The following is a 22,810-nucleotide window of genomic DNA, read 5'->3' on the forward strand; positions in this document are numbered from 1 at the left end:
CTCCAGAAGCTATCAGTTACATTTTTTTTAAGAAATGTGCATAAATCCCTTCAAAAAAGTTGCAGGCCTACACATCTTTCTCTCTCTGACTGCATTAATAATTGTGAAAAAATTAAACTGTAAAGGTACTGATCTCCACACATTGCTACTATTAAAAGCAACAAGTGCAAATAAATCCAATTCTTAAAAACATCTACTGACAGCCCTGAACCATCAGGAGTGCTCATTTGCATCTTTAGCAAACACTTCCAGTGGTTTCAGAGCTTTCAAAGATGTACTCTTTCATACTGGCTACAATACATTTCCATAGCAACTGGCAGACCAAATGTTCTGGATTTTTTTCAAATTTTTCAACACTTCAGAGGATTTTAGCAAGCAGTTATGAATAATAGCTCCAAAGTACCTCTACATATTTTCAACGAACTCTTCAGAGTTGTTTCCTAAGGTATTAAAGAGCTTTGGAAGGTAAAATGTAATTTCTTCCAAATGCTTTGGTAACATTCTTAAATGACATTATATTTCTAGATTCACAATGGATTGAGGTATCATGGCCTCAGTAAAATAATTATCACCAGAATCTCTACCAAATGTTCTTTCATAAGGTTCTTCATTATTGTAGTATCATGGCTAACAACAGATAAGAAGGAGGAGCAGGAGTAAGCAATTCAACCTCTTGAGACTGCTCCATGTGGGCGGCACGGTGGCACAATGGTTAACAATGCTGCCTCACAGCGCCAGAGACCTAGGTTCAATTCCCACCTCAGGCGACTGACTGTGTGGAGTTTGCACATTCTCCCTGTGTCTGGACGGGTTTCCTGCGGGTTCTCCGGTTTCCTCCCCCAGTGCAAGAATGTGCAGGTTAGGTGAATTGGCCATGCTAAATGGCCTGTAGTGTTAGGTGAAGGAGTAAATGTAGGGGGGTGGGTTGGTGTGGACTTGTTGGGCCGAAGGGTCTGTTTCCACACTGTAAGTAATCTAATCTAATAAAAAAAAAATCATGGCTGATCTCAACTTGGCTTCAAATCCACTTTCCTACTGTCTCTCCATAACCCTTGAACTCATTACTAATTAAAAATTTGTCTACTTCCTCCTTAGGTTTTCACAATATCCCAGCAGCCAACACACTCTGGGGTAATGATTTCCACAGATTTACAAATCTTTGACAGAAGTAATTTCTCCTCATCTCTGTTTTAAATCTGCTACTACTTGTCCTAAAAGTATGACGTCTTAGAACATGGAATATAGAACACAGAACAGTACAGGCCCTTCAGCCCTCAATAATGTGCAGGCCTTTTATCCTACTCTAAGATCAGTCTAACCTAGATATCTTTCACTGTACTATACTCCATGTGCCTATCCAAGAGCCGCTTTAATGTCCCTAATGTATCTGACTATACTATGACTACCAGCAGTGCATTCCACACACTCACCACTCTCTGGGTAAAGAAACTACCTCTGACATCTCTGCTAAACCTTCCTTCAACCACCTTAAAATTATGCCACCTCATGATAGACATTTTCCCCATGGGAAAATCTCTCTGGCTATCCACTCTATCTATGCCTCTCAAAATCTTGCACACCTCTGTCAAGTAACCTCTCATTCTTCTTTGCTCCAATGAGAAAAGCCCAAGCTCCCTCAATCTTACTTCATAAAACATGCCCTCCAATCCAGGCAGCATCCTGGTAAATTTCCTCTGCATCCTCTCTTAAGCTTCCACATCCTTCCAATAATGAGGCAACCAGAATTAAACACAATATTCCTAGTGTGGTCTAACCAGGGCTATAGAGCTGCAGCATAACCTTGCAGCTCCTAAACTCAGTCCCCCCGCTAATGAAAGCCAACACATCAAACACCTTCTTAACAACCTTATCAACTTGGGTGGCAACCTTGAGGGACCTATGGGCATAATCGCCAAGATTCCCCTGTTCCTCCACACTGCCAAGAATCCTGCCTTTAACCCTATATTCTGCATTCAGGTTTGACCTTCCTAAGTGAATGACTTTCACAGATTGAACTCGTTCTGCCATTTATCAGCCCAGTTCTGCATCCTATCAATGCCCTGTTGCAACCTACAACAGCCCTCCACACTATCCACCTCCCTTCCTCATCCAAGTCATTTATAAAAGTCACAAAGAGCAGAGGTCCCAGAACAGATCCCTGCAGAACACCACTGGTCACAAAGATCCAGACTGAATACTTTCCATCTACCACCACCCTCTGTCTTCTATGAGCCAGCCAATTCTGTATCCAGACAGCCAGATTTCCCTGTATCCAATGCCTCCTTACTTTCTGAATAAGCCACCATGGGGAACTTTATCAAACGCCTTGCTAAAATCCATGTACACCACATCAACTGCTCTACATTCATCAACATGTTTTGTCACATTCTCAAAGAATTCAACAAGGGTTGTGAAGTCTGACTTGCCCCTCACAAAGCCATGCTGACTATTTCTAATCAAACTATGGTTTTCTAAGTAATCACAAATCCTGTCTCTCAGAGTCCTCTCCAATACTGTGTCCACCACTGACATAAGACAGACTGGTTTGTAATTCCTCGTGTTATCCCTATTCCCTTTCTTGAACAAGCGAATAACATTTGCCACCCTCTAATCATCTGGCAGTTTCCTAGTGGATGGTGAGGATGCAAAGATCATCACCAAAGGTGCAGCAATCTCTTCCCCAGCACATCATCCTTCCTAACATCAACCTGTTCTAGCATATCAGTCTGTTTCACACTTTCTTCTTGTTCTAGGTTCCCCCACATACAGTGATAGAACCGTGCAGCATGGAAATAGACCCTCCAATCCAACTCATCCATGCCAATCAAATATCCAAGATTCATCTCGTCCCATTTGCCAGCATTTGACCCATATCCCTCTAAACTCTTCCTATTCTTTTACCCACCCATTTGCCTTTTGAATGTTGCAATTGTACCAGCCTCCACCACATCCTCTGGCAGCTCATTCCATACACGCACCACCCTCTACCTGAAAAAGTTGCTCTTAAGTCCCTTTTAAATTTTTCCCCTCACAAAATAAACACTTGCCCTCAAGTTTTGGACTCCTCCATCCCAGGAAAAAGACTTTGGTTGTTCATCCTATCCATGCTCCTTATGATTTTATAACCTTCTCTAAGGTCACCCATCAGCCTCCAATGCTCCAGGGAAAATAGCCCCAGCCTATCCTGCCCGTCCCTATAACTCAAATCCTCCAACCCTGGCAAAATCCTTATAAATCTTTTCTGAACCTCTTCAAGTTTCACAATATCCTTCCAATAGCAGGGAGGCCAGAATTGCACGCAATATTCCAAAAGCGGCCTAACCAATGTCCTGTACAGTCACAACATGACCTCCCAACTCCTTCACTCAGTGCTCTGACCAATAAAGGAAAGGATACCATATAACTTCTTCACAATCCTGTCTACCTGGAAGTCCCCTTTCAAGAAACTATGAACCTGTACTCCAAGGTTTCTTTGTTCAGTAATACTCCCCAGGACCTTGCCATTAAACATATAAATCCTGCCCTAATTTGCCTTTCCAAAATGCAGCACTTCACATTTATCTAAATTAAACTCCATCACCACTCCTCAACCCAATGGCCCATCTGATCAACCTGTTGTACTCTGAGGTAACCTCTTTCGCTGTCCACTACACCTCCAATTTTGGTGTCATCTGAAAACTTACTAACCATACCTCCTATGCTCACATCTAAATCATTTATATAAATAACAAAAAGCAGTGGACCCAGCACTGATCCTTGTAGCACACTATTGGTCACAGGCCTCCAAGTCTAAAAAGCAACCCTCCACCAACATCCTCTGCCTTCTACATTTGAGCCAGTTCTGGATCCAAATAGCCAGTTCTCCCTGTATTCCATATGATCCAACCTTTGAGGAAACATCCTGTCTACATGTATTTTGTCAATTCTCTTTAGCATCTTATACAACTCCTTTCATTCTTGTAAACCCCAGCCTAAGCTGCTCATTCCCTCTTCATAAGACAGACCCCTCACCTCTGGGGAGAAAGTGAGGTCTGCAGATGCTGGAGATCAGAGCTGGAAATGTGTTGCTGGAAAAGCGCAGCAGGTCAGGCAGCATCCAGGGAACAGGGGAATCGACGTTTCGGGCATAAGCCCTTCTTCATTCCTGAAGAAGGGCTTATGCCCGAAACGTCGATTCCCCTGTTCCCTGGATGCTGCCTGACCTGCTGCGCTTTTCCAGCAACACATTTCCAGCCCTCACCTCTGGATCTAGAGAACCTCCTCTGAACTGCTTCCAATACAACCATATCTTTTAGATTAGATTACTTACAGTGTGGAAACAGGCCCTTCGGCCCAACAAGTCCACACCGATCTGCCGAAGCGCAACCCATCCAGACCCATTCCCCTACATTTACCCCTTCACTTAACACTACGGGCAATTTTTAGCATGGCCAATTCACCTAACCTGCACATTTTTGGATTGTGGGAGGAAACCGGAGCACCCGGAGGAAACCCACGCAGACACGGGGAGAATGTGCAAACTCCACACAGTCAGTTGCCTGAGGCGGGAATTGAACCCAGGTCTCTGGCGCTGTGAGGCAGCAGTGTTTACCACTGTGCCACCGTGCCGCCCCTTTTCTTAAGTAAGGGGACCAAAATTGTACATGATACTCCAAATAAAGTTATAGTCTTAATTCTGTTCTCCTATTTGGAAGATACATTTCCCTACTATTTGGTACCATTTATAGCAATCAGGTGAGGACATTTTTTATTCATATACGCTGAACAAAATACAGTTATTCTGCATGAGTGGCGAATGTGGTGCAATGTGCAATGTGAGAGTAATGAGCAATTAGAAAGGTCATGGCAGAGCAGAAGTGAACATGAACTGTGAACATGGTACTGCCTTGAATGTGAACTGTGAACATGGTACTGCCCTGAATGTGAACTGTGAACATGGTACTGCCCTGAATGCAGCATGACCGAGCAGAAAGGGAGAGAAATTGGAGAATGAAAAGAACGATGTGAATGTGAATGTGAATGTCATTTATTGTTTGTTTTCACTTATTATCTTTAGGTTTTGAAGAAGTTTCCCTTGCAGTGTCTGATTTGTTTTCTGGTCAGAAGACAGTGGGGTAATGATGTGTTTACACTGGGTAAGAATGCTGTCCAGTGCAGACAGCTAAACAGAATCAGACTGATTTGCTAGAAAATATTCTGTCAATACATCAACAGAAAATCTATGATCTACATGTATACCATCTGTACTGGGTATTAGCACTGTGTGGGATAAAGTCCCACACAGGAGATTAGTGAGTAAAATTAGGGTGCATGGTATTGGGGGCAAAGTACTAGATTGGATTGAAAATTGGTTGGCTAATAGGAAACAAAGGGTAGTGATAAACGGCTCCATTTCGGAATGGCAGGCAGTGACCAGTGGGGTACCGCAGGGATCTGTGCTGGGACCACAGCTTTTTACAATATATGTTAATGATATAGAAGATGGTATCAGCAATAACATTAGCAAATTTGCTGATGATACAAAGCTGGGTGGCAGGGTGAAAAGTGATGAGGATGTTAGGAAATTACAGGGTGACCTGGACAAGTTAGGTGAGTGGGCAGATGCATGGCAGATGCAATTTAATGTGGATAAATGTATGGTTATCCACTTTGGTAGCAAGAACAGGAAGGCAGACTACTACCTCAATGGAATCAATTTATGTAAAGGGGCAGTACAGAGAGATCTGGGTGTTCTTGTACACCAGTCAATGAAGGCAAGCATGCAGGTACAGCAGGTAGTGAAGAAGGCTAATAGCATGCTGGCCTTCATAACAAGAGGAATTGAGTATAGAAGCAAAGAGGTGCTTCTGCAGATGTACAGGGCCCTGGTGAGACCACACCTGGAGTACTGTGTGCAGTTCTGGTCTCCAAATTTGAGAAAAGACATTCTCTCAAATGTCTTTGAGTGCAGCGTAGGTTCACGAGGTCAATTCCTGGAATGGCAGGATTACCTTACACTGAAAGACTGAAGCGACTGGGCTTGTATACCCTTGAGTTTCGAAGATTGAGAGGGGATTTGATTGAGACGTATAAGATTATGAAAGGATTGGACACTCTGGCAGTAGGAATCATATTTCCACTGATGAGTGAGTGCCGAACCAGAGGACACAACTTAAAAATACGGGGTAGACCATTTAGGACAGAGCTCAGGAGAAACTTCTTCACCCAGAGAGTGGTGGCTGTGTGGAATGCTCTGCCACAGGGGGCAGTGGAGGCCCACACTCTGGATTTATTTAAGAAGGAGTTGGATAGAGCTCTCAAAGATAGTGGAATCAAGGGTTATGGAGATAAGGCAGGAACAGGATACTGATTAGGAATGATCAGCCATGATTATATTGAATGGCGGTGCAGGCTCGAAGGGCTGAATGGCCTACTCCTGCACCTATTGTCTATTGTCTATTGTCTAGCACTGGAAAAGGTGAATATCTATGTTCATTATTTAAGTGGCAACTCAATAATTACATCATCCAACAACTTTATTTCTTCACTGTTTAAGTTTTAGGTGTTTACTTCATACTTTTAATGTTATGAATAAACCTTGACCTTTAGACCCAACTAAAGAATACATAACTGCCTACCTCTCGTTTGTGCCACTTATAGGTTACGAAGAAATTCATCAGAGGCAATTATTTCCAAATCACTCCCTGAACTGAGCCACATTGTTTGAACCTTTGAACCAGTGATAAACATGGACCATTGAGATAAGATTTGGACGTCAGGCAGTCAGCAAGGTAAAATTACATTTCTAGGTACCGTACATTGACAATCTAGAAACACATAATGTCAATTGAATAATACAACCTCAAAGTAAATCAATGTAAAGCATTTTTGCAATCCGTTAATACATGATAGTAACTCCATTTTTGAAATAATTATAATCAGCATACTCTACTTTTCATTCTTTACTCCATTAATGTAGCTGAAAATGTGTTGCTGGAAAAGCGCAGCAGGTCAGGCAGCATCCAAGGAACAGGAGAATCGATGTTTCGGGCATAAGCCCTTCTTCAGGAAGGGCTTATGCCCGAAACGTCGATTCTCCTGTTCCTTGGATGATGGCTGACCTGCTGTGCTTTTCCAGCAACACATTTTCAGCTCTGATCTCCAGCATCTGCAGTCCTCACTTTCTCCTCCATTAATGTAGCTGTTCACTTCAACAGTAGATTTAAGAGTAAATGCAAAAAATAGCACAGATTCCGTTGAATGGGAAAGAAACAAAGACCAGCAAAGGACCGGAAAGCAGCTTATAAGAGCGACCAAAGAGGATTATGAAAAGAAACTTGTCAGGGACATGAAAATCAGTAAAAAGGAATGTCATAGTTGAATAAAGGGAAAGCAGATGATCAGGAGCAATATTTGTCCATTAAAAACTAAAAGTGGAGACATCGTCAATGACTAGAGGAAAATGGAATCTATGTTGAATAATTATTCTGCCTCATTACCTATCATAGAAAAGAAGAATAGATTGCTGCAAGTCCCAAGGAAATTAATAGTGGATCGAGAACAGGGATGGAATAAAATTAATGTGAGCAAAACATCAGTAATAAGGAAATTAATAGAATGAAAGAGTGACAAATCACCTGTTCCTGACTATTTCCATCCAAGGATTTTAAAGGAAGTAGGGGAGCACATTATAACTGCCCTGACTATAACCTTTCAGAGATCCCTGGATACAGGAATCAACCAGCTGGATTGATAAAATAGCCAAACACACTCCTTTTTAAGAAAGGCGAAAGAGGAAACCAGGGAATTACAGATTAGTTAGTCTAACATCTGTGGTCGGGAATTTGTTGGAGTTTGTAATCAAGGATGGGGTAACTGAACACCGAGAAAACTTTCAGTTAATCAGAGAGAGCCAGCATAACTTCATGACAGGTAGATCAGGCCTGATCAAACTCATTGAATTTTCTGAAGGGGTGACTAAGGTTATGGACAGGGGAATATCCATGGATATTGTTTATATGGATTCGGCCAGCATCTGATAATGTTCCACATAATAGCTTATGGAAATGAGGGCAGATTACTGACACAGCTAGAAAAGTGGTTGGGTGGCAGGCAGTAGAAAATAGGGATCATAGGTAAGTAATCAAATTAGCAGGATGTGACCAGTGACGGGTTCCATAAGGATCAGTATTAGGGCCTCAGCTATTCACATTATTTATTCATTATTTGATAATGACATAGAAAGTTATAGATCCAAATTTTCTGATAACACAAACTTAGGCGACATTGTAGACAGTGTACATAATTGCATAAAATTACAATGGGATATGAATAGCCCAAGTGAATGCTAAAACTGTGGCAGATGGAATTCAGTGTAAGAAAATGTGAGGTTATCTATTTTGGAACAAAAAAGGTTCAATCAGTGTACTGTCTAGATGGTCTGCATTTAAATGCAGTGGATGTTCAAAGGGACTTGGGGGTTCAAGTGCAAACATCCATAAACTGCCATGAACTGGTGCAGGAAATAACCAAGAAACCTAATAGAACACTGGCCTTTATATGTAGAGAACTGGAGTATAAGGATTGAGAAATTATACTGCAGTTATACAAATAACTGATTAGCCCTCACTTGAAGGAATATGAGCAGAACTGAGGACTACACCTTAGGAAGGACATATTGGCATTGGAGGGAGTACAATTTAGGTGTATAAGAATGATACTTGGGCTTCAGGGGTTAAGTTATGAGAAGAGATTACAAATTTAGCCTGTTTTCACTGGAACCTAAAAGGGTGATCGGATAGACGTCTTCAAACTATTAGCAGGAAAAGACAGGCTAGAAAAGATAACCTATTTCCACTGATGGTGATTCTAGAACGAGGGGTCATAGTCTGAGAATTAGAGCCAGAACATTCAGGGGAGATGTTAGAAAGCACTTCTGCATACAGGGTGTAGATGTTTGGAACTCTTTTCCACAAATGGCAGCGGATGCTGGATCAGTAGTTAATTTTAAATCTAGATAACTAAACTTTTGTTAAGTAAAGGCATTAAGGAATATGGCAAAAGGCAGGCATACGGAGTTAGGTCATAGGTCAGTCGGGAGCTTATTAAACAGGCTCAAGGGCTGTTCCTAATTTAACCAGCAAAGAAAGTCAATTAATCTGATTCATTTATTGAACCAGAATTAAACTTTGGGAATTTGGATTATCCATGTTACTTCACCAGCTCATTATTTAAGTATCAGCTAATTTGTTTCATATTTTATACCATGCATGATTACTTTCTATATATTATCCCATACAATGAGAAAAAAACTTCCACAACATCATCAATCAAATAGCTTTAATGTGCTTATCCAAAACTAAAATTTGCTTTAAATATTTATTGTTTTAGTTCACGTTACCTAGCATGTGGTAAAAGCTGAACACATAAGCAACAACAGAATAGCTCTTAATCTCTATAATATGCAATAGTTCAGAATTTTTTTTAATCTTTATCCTGTTTAAATGTTGAATCAATCATTGTACAAAAAAAAATCTCTCAGAAGTCCTCACATATCCTCAACAGCCAAAATGAATTATTTTGCTGGATTAAATGCCCAATGTGGCTTACTGCTTGTTATCGTTCAAGCCCTATCCAAGTGATTCAAGTACATATTATGTTGGCATTTTAGTGCAGTGCTGAGGGAATTCTGTACTGTGCTGACATTAGCTTTCAGATGAGTCTTTAATCCAAGGGTCTATCTGGATTTCATAGTCCTGATTCAAAAAAGACTTGGGTAGGATATGGGTGAGATTTTCTCTTTCTCAGTTAGTCTTTTGTCAAGTGAGATTCCTGGCACACAGTCTCCCATCGCTCAAAGTGACTTTTAGAATGGAATAGTCATTTATTGTGACTTGCATTTCTACAAAAGGTACAGAGAAAAGTGTTTAAGTCACCATACTCCAATGCCTATATTAATAACAGAAATCATCTGTAAAAATAATTAAGTCAAAGTCCATCTTTGTTCAATTCACGGTTCGTGGGTTCCCAAAGTCGGGGAAAAAACAGGAACCACATTCTCCACTGCTGCAAAAAGCAGACATCAAAGCCTCCATATTTCGGGCCATTCTCAAATCCCAGGCCAGACCCACTGTGCCACCAAAGCTGCTACAGCAGACTACCACTCAACAAGATCCACCAGGACATAGCTGCAACAACCACAAGGAACAGACCACACTGCCCTCACCACTGCAGCAGCATCCCAAAACATCAATTTTCTCATACAATCTTCCACACTTCACTTCATTAAATGACGCAACTGGCATCTTGGGTGTCTTTCTCAGGGATGAGGCTGTCTGATGTTTAGGCCATGGGATCCTGTTTAACATCCAAATTGTGCATAACATCAAATACTGCAATTCAAATTTGCCCTCACATTGATTGATATCATTGATTACATGGACCCAAAGGAAAATATCACTTCCTACTTCAGGAATGGGGACTTTGAGATCTTGTTGGATGCGGTTGTGGAGAAGAGCACTATTATTTGACTTCAGACTGAAAAATGATGACATAGCCAACAGACGAAGCTAAGCTGGTCCAAGTTGCAGTCTGGTTCTGTGTTATGGCTCGGATGAAGAAAGGCATCCAACAGGACAAGAAAATGTCAGTGATCTCTGCACTCTGGAAGGGCAAGAGCTACCATCTTCTCTCTCTCCCGCACGCTCACAGGGCCAGCACTCACTCTACCACTGGTAGTGGTAACTCTATCAGTTTACATGCCTCTAACTAAGATTCAAATTACAATCTTCATGATTCACCACCTTATTCTCCCAAACTATGAACTCTTCCACCCTCTGATCTTCCTACTCACTGACAGGGAATGCCTCAATACTTCTGCTTACGGATCATCTTTAACAGCTCTTCCATCCACTTCCATCATTCCCAATCACTCCTTGTGCAACACTGCAGGAAAAAGAGGTCCATCCCTGGAATGATGCCCCCACAGCACCCTGACCCACCTGCCTGTAATCCTGGACTGCTTGTACTTGACCTGCAGGACTACCTTTTGATTGACTGTGGCCATACCACCAACAGACCAAATGCCCATTCACCCTAATAAGAATTACTCCCCTCTGACTTTCAGACATAGAATTTATACAGTGCAGATAGAGGCCACTTAGCCTATCAAGTCTGCAACAACCCTCCAAAATGCATCCCACCCTATTCCTGTAATCCCACATTACCATAGTTAATCCATTTGGCCTGTACATCTCTGAACACCACTAGAAAATTTAGCATAGCCAATCCACCTAACCTGCACATCTTTGGACTGTGGCAGGAAACAGGAGAACCCAGTGGAAACCCACATAGACAAGGTGAGAATGTGCAAATGCCACAGTCACCCAAGGCTGGAATCAAATACAGATCCCTGATGCTGTGAGGCAGCAATGCATACCAGTGTGCCACCATGCCTCCCAAAGCTATTTTCTTGAAACACATGCAGTGTGCTTGCCACATAAACTGCTCAGAGTGACTGCCTTTGACATCAAAGCTCACATTTGATTGAGTGTGGCATCAAGGATCCCTAGTAAAATTTGAGTCAATGGGAATCGGGGACCTCTGTTTGTTGAAGTTATACCTTGCACAAAGGAAAATGATTATGATGGATGGAGGTCAATCATCTCATCTCCAGGACATTTCTGCAGGAACCCCTCAGGGTAGTGACCTAGCTATTTCAACAATGAACCTGTCTCCATGATAAGGTCAGAAGTAGGGATGTTTGCAAATTATTTCACAAATTCAGCAACATTTGCAACACCTCAGATACTGGGAAAGTCCGTGTCCAAATGCAACAAGACTTGGACAATATCTAGCCTTGGGCTGAAAGTGGCAACTGACATTTGGGCTACACCAATGCCAGGCAATGACCATCTCCAACAAGAAATAATCCAAAAAAAAATCCTCTGACATTCAACAGCAGTACCATCACTGGATCCCTCACTATCAGCACCTCAGAGGTTACCATTGACCAGAATCTAGTGGTGTTTGCACATTCTCCCCATGTCTGCATGGGTTTCCTCTGGGTGCTCTGGTTTCCTCTCACAATCCAAAGATGTGAAGGTCAGGTGAATTGGCCATGCTAAATTGCCCACAGTGTTAGGTGCATTAGTCAGGGGTAAATATAGGGTAGGGGAATGGGTCTGGGTGGGTTATTCTTCGGAAGGTCGGTGTGGACTTGTTGGGCTGAAGGGCCTATTCCATACTGCAGGGAATCTAATATAAAAACATAATATAGAATCTGAACTGAACTAGCCACATAAATAACGCAGGTCAGAAACCTGCAATGAAACTCACCTCCTGACAAATCAAAATCTGTTCACCATCTACAAGGTGCAAATCAGGAATGTGAGGGAATATTCCTCATTCCCCTGGATCATGCAGCTCCAACAACACTCAAGAAACTTACTACCATTCAGGACAAAGTAGCCCACTTGATTTGCATTAATTCCATGAACATCCGCTCCCTCCGCCATCAAAACTCAGTAGCAGAAATGTGTATCATCTACAAGATGGACTGTACAATTTCATCACTACCGCTTTCCAAACCCATGACCACTTCCTTCCAGAAGGGCAAGGGCAGCAAATACATGGAAACACCATCAACTGCAAGTTCCCCAACAAGCCACTCACCATCCAGATTTGGAAATATACTTCTATTTCTTCAGCATCCTTGGATAAAGATCCTGGAATAACCCTCATAATAGCATTATGTGTCTACTTCAAGTGCATGAACTGCATTGGTTTAAGAAAGCACTACCTTCTCAAGGGCACTAGGGAAGGGCGATAAATGCCAGTCCAGCCAACAGCATCTACATCTCACAAGGGAATTTAAAAATGGTGTAAAATTGATGTGCCATAGCACCATGCAATGACACATCCACTCCCTTGACTATTCCTTGCTCTCCACTTTGACAAGCAACAAAAATTTGCTGCATCTAATTTCACAGATGAGAGGAGAATTGGAAAGAGCATAGAGATATATTGAGTTGGGCTTTAAGGAGATGCAAGGGCATGGAAGTAAAATACTCATGACTCAATTGTGAGATTCTAGAGATGCCATTTAAGACTTGAGGGTAAAATCACAAAACAAATTTCTCAACGTCAGGATTTTGATTTAATCAAACTCTGCGTATTTCCCCATTTTTCTCACCATTGCTCATGTTAGATCAGGTAGGAGAAAATTCTGTTCTGTGTGTATGTATCTTAGTGAATATCACTAAAGCTGTTACCTAGTTGTTAACCGTTTCTTGTTTGAGGGAACAAACTATGTGCAAATTGGCTACCATGTTTCCCAGATTTACAACAGTGATAACACTTTAGTCCATTGCTGTAAAGTGTTGAGATGACTTGAAATCCCCAAAAACACTGTATTACTGCAAGTTATTGCTTACTTTTCTGATAATAACCAAATAAAATTACAAGATAATGATGGATGAGATAGGCCATTCAGCCCATCATACTTCATTTGCCCCAAAATACTCATATGTTTCCCAGTTGTACCATCCAATAATTCTTAAATGATGGCAGGGATTCAGCTTCTATTCTCTTTCTCTCTCCAACTGTCCAGTCTGTATGTTACTTGTCTTTTGTGTGACAAAAATATTCCTGAAATTAGTTGCCTATTTTCATTTATATGCTTAATCTTGCTAACCACAAGTCCTAATCTTGTAATATATTGGAAACTTAATTTTCACGATTATTAATACCACCTTCAGATGCATCATTTCAAGGCTAAGGAGTCCAAATATTCAAATATCAGATCCATTAAGTCTCCTAGGTGTTATTTAAAGTTCACACTATTCATGGAGTGCATGTGATGCCCAATTTTACTTTCTTTGCGTCCATGTGACAGAAATAACAAGATGTACTCACTTTGTGATTTACTCCAGGTTAACAACTCGCAGTTTTATTTCACGCAAAGGAAGTGAAGTCTAAGTGCACAGTTTCTTTAAATATCAAATGTCATTAAAAATAGTGTTGCTCTTTTTAACTGAACAAATTATACATATGTAACATTAACTTAATTTTATCTACTACAAGAAATGTCACTTTATTCTAGTCCAGCTCCATTCCAATAGCATTAACAGGATAGCCAATGTAAATCTCTGAACAGTTCCATTAATTTCAATGGCAGTTCCACTTCATACCATGGGAAGCAAACAGAAGCACTCAAATCAAAAATTACTATTATTTATTGGCTACGGCCACTGAGATAACTCCACAGAGGCCAGTATCCCATCACCATGTCATCCTTTATTTACACGTGGAAAGCCCTTGATGCTGATCAAGCTCACTCAGAGCCAGCTCTCAGAATGACAGGAGTGTCTGACATTCCTGTTTAATTTTTTTTTTCAAACACTGCCCTTCACATCAAAGGGCAGTTTTCCCCCGTTTATTTATTTATTTTTTCTACCACCTACGTGCGGTAGTGCTTCCCCCATTTATTTTTTTTTTCATTTTCTTTTTTTTCTTTTATTATTTTTTTTTCTTTTTTTTTCCCTTTAACCCCCACACTACCACCTAAGTGCGGTAGTGCTTATTATTTTTCCCCAGCACCCATGGTGTGTGTGTGCAGGTGTGAGACACAGTGAAAGACACAAAGTGCACCAATCTTTATTCAATTTCCACCACCAGGAAGATAGGAAAACACCCGGGTGGCCAGTGACAAACACTGCCCTTCACATCAAAGGGCAGTGCAGTGTGATCAAAACAGTGAAGGGGGAGGGTAGGGACTAAATCAAAATAGAGTTGGAGGGAGAAATGATGCAAACATTCCTGTTTAAATCTGTCAACCAGGACTCTCTAATTGGATCACGTTAATAGCCAGGGAGGAGGGACTTGGAGGAGGGGCGTCGGAAATGTGATAGGTGGAAAAAGGTCAAGGTGAGGGTGATAGGACAGATTGGGGTGGGGGCGGAGAGGTCGGGAAGAAGATTGCAGGTTAGGGAGGCGGTGCTGAATTTGATGGATTTGACTGAGACAGGCTGGGGGGGAAGGGGAAATGAGGAAACTGGTGAAATCCGAGTTCATCCCTTGTAGTTGGAGGGTTCCTAGGCGGAAGATGAGGCGTTCTTCCTCCAACCGTCGTTTCGCTGTGGTCTGACGATGGAGGAGTCCAAAGACCTGCATATCCTTGGTGGAGTGGGAGGGGGAATTGAAATGTTGAGCTACAGGGTGGTTGGGTTGGTTGGTCCGGGTGTCCCAGAGGTGTTCTCTGAAACGCTCTGCAAGTAGGCGGCCTGTCTCCCCAATATAGAGGAGGCCACATCGGGCACAGAGGATGCAATAGATGATATGTGTGGAGGTACAGGTGAATCTGTGGCGGATATGGAAGTTTCCTTTGGGGCCTTGGAGGGAGGTGAGAGGGGAGGTGTGGGCGCAAGTCTTGCACCTCCTGCGGTTGCAGGGGAAGGTGCCGGGAGTGGAGGTTGGGTTGGTGGGGGGTGTGGATCTGACGAGGGAGTCACGGAGGGAGTGGTCTTTACGGAATGCTGATAGGGGAGGGGAGGGAAATATATCCTTGGTGGTGGGGTCCGTTTGGAGGTGGCGGAAATGACGGCGGATGATGCGCTGTACATGGAGGTTAGTGGGGTGGTAGGTGAGGACCAGTGGGGTTCTGTCCTGGTGGCGGTTGGAGGGGCGGAGTTCAAGGGCGGAGGATCGGGAAGTGGAAGAGATGTGGTGGAAGGCATCGTCGATCACGTCGGGGGGTAAATTGCGGTCCTTGCAGCCTCCACTGCACTCTGCGGCAATGAATTCCACAGGCCCACCACTCTCTGGCTGAAGAAATGTCTCCGCATTTCTGTTCTGAATTTACCCCCTCTAATTCTAAGGCTGTGTCCACGGGTCCTAGTCTCCTCACCTAACGGAAACAATTTCCTAGCGTCCACCCTCTCCAAGCCACGTATTATCTTGAGGAGCCAGGCAAGTTTTGCTCCTACACCATTTGCAAGTTTGCAGCTTTCATATGGTCCTCATGCTTGTTCAGGACAGTCACACCTACCTAAACTTTATGTGTCACTGGATCTGACCTCACATTGACTATGCCTCTTCCTCATGCAGCCATTCCCTTTCTTTCTACATCAAATTTTGTCCTCTTGCTTACTGGAGTCTTGTGCCCACCATTGGTGTTTCTGATGCTGTTTCACCCTCCCCTCCATCAGGTCTGGGAAGAAGAGATTTAATCTGGTGCGGAGTCTTCTTCCAATTAGCATCTTTGCTGGAGCTATCTCTGTAGTTGTATTAGAGGCGGTCCTCTAATCAAATAGGAACCAGGTCTGTTTGGTATCTACTGAAGCTATAGGCTGTTTCTTTAAGCCTGCCTTCGAAGTTTGGACTGCTCTTTCTGCCAGGCCATTGGATGATGGATAGTATGGAGCTGTCCTTAAATGTCAAATGCTATTTGACTAGGAAATTCTCAAGTCCCCTCCTGCTAAATGATAGCCTGTTATTTATAACCAACATTTCCATGGGTCCGTGTATTTCAAATGATGAGCACAATTTTTCCATTGTCACCTCCATGTTTGACGAATAAACTCTATGCACATCCAGCTGCTTTGAATGGGTGTGCACTATGACTAAAAACATTGAGCCCATGAAAGGGCCGGCATAGTCGACATGTAATCAAGTCCAGGGTTTACTGGCCATTCCCACAAATGTGGGGGAGCAGTTGGCAGCAAATGTTCTCCTTGTTTGCACTCTGGGCACTGCCCCACCAGACATAGGTTATCACCAAAATCTTCATTTTGGAAACCCTTATATGACCCTGGTGGAGTTCAGCCAGTGTCTGGTGGCAAGCTTTGCTTGGGACAGTCACTCTTGCTCCCCATAATAATGTGCTGTCCTCTATTGTGATCTGGACTCTCCAGATCCAAACAGGTTTAGTTCTGGTTGTGACGGCCCTTTGGTTTCCCGTCACCACCAGCTGTTTCAGTTTTGCCAGAACCGGATCTTTCTGCCTCCTAAGTCTGATATTGTCAGCTGTGACTGGAAATGTGTCTAGAAAATTTAAAACCATTGCAGACTCTTCCACTGGCTGTACCATTAGTGGTGTATTTGCCAGTGGGAGGCTGTTCAATGCATCTGCATTTGCTACATGGCCTCCTGGACAATGCACAATTGGGCATTCCTCTCCATTGGGCCAACCTGAGCTAATGTTATTTCTATGCCTTACGGGGCGGCATCGCATGTCAGTACCAGATCTCACTTGGGCTCATAGTGTGGTAACACCTTGTAGGATGATGGCTGTTTCTTCACTTCCCCAAAAGCTATAGCTTGGCTACATGATCATTCTAAGGCTGACCCTTTTTTAAGCATTGGTACAGAAGTATGAAGATGGAGGCCAAGTTATGTATGAACATTCCAAAACAATTCACCAGCCCAAGGAAAGATCTAAGCAACGATACCTCTGATCATCCTCACGTTATCTTCCAACAGGTGTAACCCAGTCTTGTCAACTCTGTAGCCCAAGTAGGTCACTTGGAGTACGTGAAAGGCACATTTTTCTCATCTAAGGTGTACACCCGCCTGGGAGAAACATCTAAGGACTATGTTCAAGTTCACTAAGTGTTCTTTATTGGTTTTCCCTGTTATTAGCACATCATCTAGATAAATGGCAACCTAGGTAGACCTTGTAAAATATTCTCCATCATCCACTGAAAAATTGCACAGGTTCACCATACCCCAAATGGCAGTACATTGGTTCCCTATGGGTATTAATTGTAACATACTTCTGGGAATCCTCATCTAACCACAATTACAAGAACACATGGCTCATGTCCAGCTTCATGAAGGTCAGCATCCCCTGCCAGCTTTGCATATAAATCCACTTTGCAAAGGATTCGGCATTTATCCAGCTGCAAAAAATGGTTTACCATTTGTTTAAAAGCCCCACAAAGACAAACTGACCCAACGGGCTTCTCAATTGGTACGACCAATGCTGCCCATTCTGCAAACTGAACAGGTTTGATGATTCCTTCGCTTTCTAGCCTTCTGATTCCTGTCTCTACTTTTGCCCATAAGGCAAACGGCACCGGTCGGGCCTTGCAGAATCGTAGAATTATTTTCAAGTAAACATGTAAGGTGGCCTTGGCTCCTTTGATGGCCCCTAGACTTTCCTGAAATTCTTCCAGGTATTTAATTAGGACTTCACTCAGCCGTTTTCTAACTGAAAAATGTTGAGTCAAACCAGATGAATCTTTCCCAACTAATTTTGTCCCATCAGGTTTAGGGCGAGCTTTTTACTACAATCAGTGGTCACTGAACCAGCTACTTCTCATATGAAAAACTGAAAGAACTGCTGATGCTGGAAATCATAAACATAAACAGGAATTGCTGGAAAAGCTCAGCAGATCTGGCAGCATCAGTGGAGAGAAATCAGAGTTAATGTTTTGGGTCAAATGACCTTTCCACAGAATTCAGCGCAGCACCAGTAAACCAAGGAAACCATCATTGCTGGCATTTCCAGGATGGGGGTACACACTGCAGGCTGACTGGAAGTTCCTTGTTTTCGGCTTTTTTAAGTGGTGTTCAGCTGACATTTAAAGACGGTAACTGAACCTTCAAGACTGGAAGGTGACAACACCACTGAGAGTGATGAGACAAGTGGCTCATGCATCACCACACTGACATGGAGAATGAGCTGATATTCACATAATCATGAGGTAATTTGCCTTGGGGGATGTGATGGGCATCCAACATGCCACACTCTAACTTTCAAGGTGGGAAGTTATGCCCAGAGTTTTTACAAGAAGAATAAAGGCATTAGTTAGGAGGCCAAATGACAGTGATCACTAACACTGTACTAAGTGGAAAAGCATGATGTAATTGAGCTATTACACCTTATTAATTTTGCTTTTCAGGGCAAAATATAAGCAGATGTTCATTTACATATAGATAATTACAAAATAATTGGGGGCCCTATTTATGTTAAATGGAAAATAGGAGTAGAGTAGGCCATCCAACCCATTGAACCTGTACTGTTATTCAACACGATCATGGCTGATTGAATACTTCAATGCCTTTTACCCACACTATCTCCATAACTCTTTATGCCATTGGTAATCAAAGATTTATCAACCTCTTCTTTAAATATACTTAAAGGCCAGCTGCCACAGCCCCCTGGGAGAGAGAATTCCAAAGATTCACAACCCCCTGAGTAAAAGAAAATCTTCTCATCTCAGTCCAAAAGTATCCCCTCATTTTTAAATTGTGTCCCCTTGTTCTAAACTCTCCAACCAGGGAAAGATCTTACCTGCATCTCCTCTATCTATCCCTTTACATATTTTGTAAGTTTCAATGAGATTACCTCTCATTCTTCGAAACTCGAGAGAATACAGGCCCACTTTGCCTGTTCTCATGAAGGGGACTGTGTGAATTTTGAAACCCAATGTACATTTTCAATGTCACTGCATAAACTGCATAAGCACACTTTGATGCTGCAATGTAATATGCTCTCAGGGGTTGGGCTGTGACAGCAATTTCAGATCTCACCAGAGGCCTCAGCACAAAGTAAAAAAGGTGCTTCGTCACAGAGAGGGAGGAAGGAATAAAAGTCGGCAGATGAGAGCATATAACTAAAGAATCAAATACATCTAATTAGCAGAAGGCACCATGGTTTGCCTGTATTTGGCACAGATTAGTAAGTAGTGCAAGTGTTAGAGGTAGTTGCTTAATTTGGTTCGCAAGATGAAAAACTAAGGTAGAAAGAAATCCATTAGTCATTTCCTGTCATGGAGAAACAGGCAGTAATGTATGTAAATGATATTGAACATAACCATCTTCCACTTGGGGTGTAATTTACTATCAATTTACAAATGCTTTTTCACTAGCATATATTGAATTCCAAAGTAAAGAATATTGCGCTGTTTTCAAAAAAATGCATTCAATAGTGATAAATTACTTCATGAAAACTTTTGTCACAAATTCTAAGACATCAAACAGTAATAAATCATCACAGGCTAATTAAATATGCTTTTTAATTTGTGTACGAGGAGCTCTAAGCAGATGTGACGACTTACGGTTTTTACTGGAACCTTCTTTTTGCGAAGTCTATTCTTCCTGTGCTGGTTGACACTAATGGACTTTTACTTGTTTTACAGCTGAAGCAGTAAACCTTCCTATGTTATAAATGTTAATGATTAACAAATCACAACTGACAGAAGGTGCTGGCAATAGTACAAACACTTCCTTCATGTGTCAGAAAGAAGAAGAAAAATTATCTGGTAAGAAATTGAGTACTTGCTAGTAAACCATGAGGCAAGGTTTGAAGTCTATCAACATAAATATTAACATACGCATAGCAAAGTATTGATGCAGCATACTTCATATTATTTAATTCCTTGCATTTTTCCTATGTATATCAACAATGGCCAGATTTGCATATACTGGGACCTTATTCTCCAGGTAATGAAGCAGATGTTTATGTAACAGAGAGATTATGCTGTGGTTTCTGCCACTATGAACTTTGTTGCTTGCTTTCGTTAGCTGAAGCCAGAGAATTAAAGGAGCAAAGAAGTCTTTGTTACAATTTTATAAAGTATTGGTTAGGCCACAGATGGAATACTGTGTGCAATTTTAGTTGCCACACTATCTGAAGGACATTACTGCACTGAAAAGGATGCAAAGGAGATTCACCAGGATGTTTCCTCAGTTATAAGGAGTAACTACACAGGCTGGGTTTGTTTTCTTTGGAGCAGAGGAGGTGGGGGAGGGTGGAGGTGGATGGATCTGATTGAGGTATAGGAAATTATTAAAGGCATACACAGAGTAGATTGTCTTTCCCCAAAGCTGACATGTCTAAGATCAGAGGACATTAAGGTGAAGAGTAAGTGTTTTAAGATCTGAAAAAAAAATGTTCAACCAGAAAGGTGGTAGAAATATGGAACATACAGCCTGAGTGGGTGATGGAGATAGATATTTTCACATTTTAGAAACATCTGAATGAGTACTTAAAATGCCAGACCATAGTAGACTACAGACAAAGTGCAGATAAATGGAATTAGTGTAGTTTGGTGATCGTTGGTCAGCCTAGACATGATGGCCAAAGAGCCCATTTCTATGCTGTATGACTTTATAAAAAGCAACCCATTTGATTGGCACCACATCCAGAAACATTCAGCCGCTCCATCACCGATGCTCAGTAACAACAGTGTGTACCATCTACAAGATGAACAGCAGAAATTCACCAAGGCTTCTTAAATGGTGCCTTCAAAACTCAAGCCCACTACCATCCAGAAGGTCAAGGGCAGTCAATATATGGGAACACCACCATGTGCAAATTCCTCTCTAAGTCACACACCATCCTGACTTGGAAATGCATCAATGCCCCTTTAGTGTCACTGAGTCAAAATCCCATAATTTACTCCCTAAAAATAAAGTGCGTGTACCTATGCCTGCCCTTGCTTTCCAGTCACACCCTCATTTCCCTGACCACTAACCAAACCAGAATACCCTATCCTAAGGAATGCAAGTGCCTTGTGGAAAAAGATGTCCATGAAACTTTTCCTCTTGCAGTGTCTGTCGCTCCACCTTCAGCTCAATAACTCCATGCTGAAGTTCCTGCAGCTTCACGCACTTACTGCAATGTTTAGTCCCAGATTACTCCAGCACACAAACACACCTACCTTTTGAAATTCAAGATTTATTCTGGCTGTCCCAAATTACCACCAAAGTAAAATACTTTTAATATGTTGAGAAAACAATCAATGTCACTGAACCACATCAGATGTTTATGACAAATCTGAATTTGGAACATTTGGTATTTATGATGCATTTAGACTGTTCAGAATTAACAAAGTTTATGCGGTTCTACTTCTATGAATGAACTTAACATCTACAGTCAGGAATCTTTCAATTTAAGGTTATGTGTGTGAACATTCATCAGTTACTAGGAAAACAACCCTTGCTGTCGATCACCGTACAATGTAAATCTTATAGCTGCAAATGAAATACTGAAGGTGTTCAGAGCAGAAGACCTAACAGCTAACAGAGCAACCTTCCTGGTAGTTTATTTTCAGCAAATCATTGAGTTCCCTGTGGTGTATTTTATGTAAATAATATTTAAATTTTATATATATTAGCAAATATATTGACCTGTTTGTTTACTTTTTATTTGCATCTACCAATGACACACTGAACAATTTTCAGAAATTATTTCAGGATGATTGTTATATTGATAGGGTGTGAGCCTTGAGTCTGATTCAGAATTACTCAGATGCTATAAATTCCAAAGAATGTACTTATTGTGCAATAAAATGGTGGAAGGTGAGATAACATACAAGATAATGGCATAAACTAAATGTAACTCTGGAAACAGAAATCATACAATGAAATAATATGTCTAAACCTCACGATCTAATAATCTCAGTCCTACTGCGGATCGAGCTATGTTGTCATTTTTGATTAATCACTTATTCACATTAGGATTGTTGTTAAAGATCATTCCACAAACACTGTTATTCTGTGACATGGCAAGTAATTCTCATGTTCTTTATTCATAACATCATGCCTTCAGATGGAACTCATCCAATGTCCTAAGAAATTCACTGCCTTATATCCTATTATCATTCTAGGTTGTTCCTCGTTTAGAATATGGTCACAAGTACTAAAACTTGAAATTAATGAGTTAACAATTGGTTAATTCTTTCCTATTGGGTGAACTAGTAAAGGACGGCACCTGGTGCTTTACAAATGATGACTCTGTGATAAGATCACTGATCCCATGTCCCTAATCTTTACCTCTGACAGTTTGTGCCATCTTCTGAGATTGACATGCATTGATTTTACAGTT

At 41.6% G+C, this 22,810-nt stretch overlaps 1 protein-coding gene across 2 annotated transcripts in view; it reads right to left on the bottom strand.

Annotated features, from left to right (window-relative positions):
* The window catches only part of cdhr2 (cadherin related family member 2), a 139,205-nt gene extending 119,109 nt beyond the window's left edge, over positions 1-20,096 (bottom strand). Inside the window, exon 1 of one of the 2 annotated variants that reach the window (XM_087995380.1) lies at positions 20,040-20,096. The gene's annotated coding sequence lies outside the window, so the exon portion shown is untranslated. The remainder of the gene's footprint in view (positions 1-20,039) is intronic. The other variant, XM_087995378.1, reaches the window with a different exon arrangement.
* Positions 20,097-22,810: the final 2,714 nt, after the last annotated feature.

Source organism: Chiloscyllium plagiosum, unplaced genomic scaffold, assembly GCF_037043375.1.
Source record: "Chiloscyllium plagiosum isolate Xiang-an unplaced genomic scaffold, Cpla_swu_hap1 HiC_scaffold_16, whole genome shotgun sequence".
Classification (NCBI taxonomy): Eukaryota; Metazoa; Chordata; class Chondrichthyes; order Orectolobiformes; family Hemiscylliidae; genus Chiloscyllium; species Chiloscyllium plagiosum.